Source organism: Myotis myotis, unplaced genomic scaffold, assembly GCF_014108235.1.
Source record: "Myotis myotis isolate mMyoMyo1 unplaced genomic scaffold, mMyoMyo1.p scaffold_m19_p_4, whole genome shotgun sequence".
NCBI classification, from domain to species: domain Eukaryota; kingdom Metazoa; phylum Chordata; class Mammalia; order Chiroptera; family Vespertilionidae; genus Myotis; species Myotis myotis.
Window position 1 is genome coordinate 25,188,721 of NW_023416346.1, and position 4,061 is coordinate 25,192,781.

A 4,061-nucleotide genomic window follows, 5' to 3' on the forward strand; every position below is an offset into this window, starting at 1 on the left:
AATCAGGAGGGATGTCTCAGCTGCAGAGGTTCCCCCTGAAGAGCAAGGAGTCCCAGGCCCTAAGGCCCAGAGTTCCAGTATCAGGAAGAGAAGTCCCCATTACATCTGGCTATGAAAACCAGTGGGGATTGTTCCCAAATAAGCCAGAGAGCTGCTGGAGTCCCAGGCGCTCCTCTTAAAGGGCCCAGGTGTGGACTTACTTGGACTCACTCACTCTGGGCTCTAGCACTGGGGCAGCAGCTCAAAAGGTGCCAAGTACATATGGGAAGAATTGAATTGTCTGATATTAGAGTGAGGGCTGGAGGGATAGCTTTCTCCTAAACAGAAGTACTGGCAGAGGCCATTGCTCCTTTTCTGAGCCCTCTTTCTCCCCAAAGAGCCAGCAGGCAGGCATCATATTTGAATCTCTGTCAACTTGGCTATCACTGTTTGCTGCACCCTGGGGTTACCCTGAGACTCCACCCCACCCAACTTGCAGGGCCCACCCAAGCCATTTGCAGTGGCTTTTCCATATAAATGGTCTGTCTTGGCTCATGATGCAAACTTCCCAAAAAAATATCTCTAATAAGCAGCATCTGGCCTCAATGCGCCTTGTACCTCTTGCTAAGTCGCCCCAGGTCTATCACTAGTGACAGCCAGCCTTGGTTCAGAGTGGCCTCTCCCTGAGCACCTGTAAGCCCAACACAAGTAGCAGCCTTTTGCAGCTTGTAGCTCATGCCCAGTGCCCCAGGCCCAGGACCCAGTCAGCAGTTGACCTTTGCCTGCACCTCCTGGGAGGCCCCAGAGGAATGCACCCAGTTAACTGCTTGAGACCACATCCAAGCACCACTCAACCACATCCACAAGCAACATACTCAAGGTGCAAACTCAGTGGGCACCAGAGCTCCACTGAAGTGAGTCCTATTCCATGGAGTTGGCCCCTGAACAGCAGATCCTCCATGGTGTCATGGTGAGTTCTCACAGCCTATCAGCCAGGGGTCAATCCCTCCCATTGATGTGTCAACAGCAATCAAGGCTCAACTACAACAGGAGGGTGCACATAGCCACGGGGGGTGGAGGGTGGGGTGTGGGTGCACCTGGAACGCCCAGCTTGGGTGACTGGGGAGGCTGTGACACTGGGCCCTATAGGACACTTACCACATAAGGCCACTCTTCCAAGACCAGGAGATGTAGTAGCTCTACCTAATACATAAAAAACAAACATAGGGACTGGAGTGACCTTAGATTAATGGAGACAGCCCCAGATATGCAGAGAGAGAAAACCCAGGCCTTCACAAGAGTCATGGTAAAGATCTTAAGTGTTACAATGGGACTGGGACCCTCACTAGCAGAAGGATTCAAACAGAGCCCCATTCTATTCTTAGCTCTGGAAGGCTGCTGAAGAACCATCATTGATTGCACCTTTGTGATCTCAAGGAAGAAAGGCCATGGTTTTGAAGGAGACAGCCCTAGTTCTACAGAAGGAGCAGTTTTGGCCTTAATGAAAGTGTGAATATGAGGACCCTGAGAGCTGAAGAGGAAACCAATCTTTAAAAATGGAGCCCCACAGAGACCTTTCTCTGCTGTTAGGCTTATGAGGCTTAAGAAGGAGTAGTCCTGTATTGCATAAACAGACTTCTCCTCTAGGAACTCAGGAATGTGACAGCTTCCTTTGGAGATTGGCGGACTCATGTGACTAGAAGAAGAAATCCAAGGGTGTGATAGACACCATGTGAAGACCCTGAATAAGGACCTAAGGTCCATTGTCTCCTAAACAATGGAGTCCTACAGAGCTCTCAGGCCTCAGGCACTTTGGAAAGCTCAGTTGGATATGGCTCACTGACTTCTGCTTTGGAGCAAGGACCTTTTCCTGGTGTGTGTGCTGCAGCTGTTCCACTGAGGGAGGATTCACAAAAACTAACATGGAGTCAAAGTGCCCAAATCACCTGTCCACTGGCCCACTCTACTATCCTCAACAACAGCCATCATGCCTCCTGGTCAGAAGAGTATGCTCCACATTTGTGAGAAATGTGGTCATAACAGAGCTGAGAGTCAAGAATGCACAGGTCACTACAGGAGAGGAAGAAGAGGCCACTTGTTCTTCTTCTTTTTTTGGGGGGATGCTCCCTCAATCTCCACTAGAGCTGGTACTCTCCAAGTGCCCATGAGTGCCCTGACACCAACAGTGTCACTACAGATGTTTCTGCTATATAGATAAAAAAAATCTGCTATAAATGCCAAAGGCCATGTTCAGAAAAGTAATAATTCCTCCTGGGCCTCAACTTCCAAGGAGAGTTCTGGCCAAGATCTTCTAACTAGGAAGGTGAGTTGGTACAGTTCCTGTTGTATATGTATAAAATGAAGGAGCCCATTAAAAATCCAGACACACTGAAGCTAGTCCACAAAAGGTACATGGAGGACTTCCCTGAGATCCTCAGGAGAGCCTTTGAATGCATGGATTTGTTCTTTGGCCTAGAGTTTAAAGAAGTCAAGCCCAGCAGTAACTTCTACACCTTTGTCCCATTGTTGGCAACCAAGATGACACCAGCAATGGGAGTCTGAGTGTGGCTGGAGATTTCCTGTAAAAGGGATTGTGATGCCTCTCCTGGGTGTGATCCTCTTGAATGGCAACTGTGCCTCTGAGGAGATCTTGGAATTCCTAAATATTATGGGCATCTATGATAAAAAGAATCACTTCATTTTTGGGGAGCCCAAGAAGGTTATTACTCAAGATTTGGCAAGGCAAGTGCCCAACAGTTATTCCCCCATGCTGCAAGTTCCTGTGGGGGAGCCCAAGCTGAAACAACCAAAATGCAAGTCCTGGAGTTTTTGTCCAAGAGAGAAGCATCTATATGGGAGTGAAACATTAATCAGCTCTCTCCTGCATGCTCCTACTGGGAATCTAGTCCACAACCCAGGGATATGCCCTGACCAAGAATCGAACTGGCAACCTTTTGGTACACAGGACAATGCCCAACTAACTGAGGCACACTGGCCAGAGCTTTAATGCTATATTATTAATCTGACTCATCTATAACCTGATCTTTCTTTGCATTCTTTCTAACTTCTATTACTCCCATGTAGCTTCCTTCTACTTTCCTCTTTGTTTTCTATGGCATAGTTATAGCCTCCTTAAAGTTTCTGCTTCCTTATGGCTTCAGCATGCTCCTGGGTCTTCAAATCTTCTACAGGGGCCTTTTAGACCTTTGAATTCCACTGCTACTTAGTTCTCTTTGCACTTCCAATAGCAAGAACCTGACTGGTATAGCTTGCTTTTGTAGGATAGAGCTGTCTGTGCTCTACCACCTCATAGGCTAATGGCTGGTTTAATGTATGACTGTCCTTTGGCCAGGTTTCTACCTGCTCTTCAATAAGCTATAATGTTGGGTAGGAAGAAAGGTTAGGGTGGCATATCATGGCATAAAACCTGCTTGCTTAGGGCTGGCTCACTAGCAAGGTCTATATAAAGAAGGTAATTTATAAGACAATAGCACTGTGAAAATGGCAGAAACTATGATTAGGGAAAATTCCACCCCCGCCCCCGCCCTGAGTCTTTGCAGCCAAAGGTAGTATTATCCACATAGCACCAGGCCTGGAAGGCACCCAGATGACTCAGCACCCCCCCCCCCTGCCAGCTGGTGGGGCATAGTATTAGTCTTGTGACCCTAAGCTCAGACATCCTCATGCCCAAGTCCTATCCACTGTCATATGTTTCTAATCCATAAATCTATGTAAACATCTCAGCTATAAATTTATACTGTAATCCTACTAGGCAGTGAGATCTATCCTGACCAAGAACTCATTTGTTTAGAGACATGACCATTGACCTTGCTCCTGTTAACCCTCCTATGTAGAGGGATGGTCCTGCTTCAGTTTATCCGGGCACAGTCTGGAGCCCTGCTCCAGCAAAACCAGACTATCTTGCACTACTTTGCTACCCCTCTTCTTGCTTTGAGGATCAGGACTGTCTGAGATTTCTGTTGTCATACTCCACTGGGATGTTTTAGACAGTGGCACTGGCCTGGAAGGAGCCCAAGCCCACTTTCTGTACATAATACTTTAGGTTGCACTCAGTCAGTGCC

The 4,061-nt window shown here is 47.6% G+C and overlaps 1 pseudogene; it reads left to right on the forward strand.

The window, feature by feature from the left end:
- The first annotated feature begins 2,200 nt into the window (after window positions 1–2,200).
- Window positions 2,201–2,841, forward strand: LOC118654392 (annotated as a pseudogene).
- The last annotated feature ends 1,220 nt before the right edge of the window (window positions 2,842–4,061 follow it).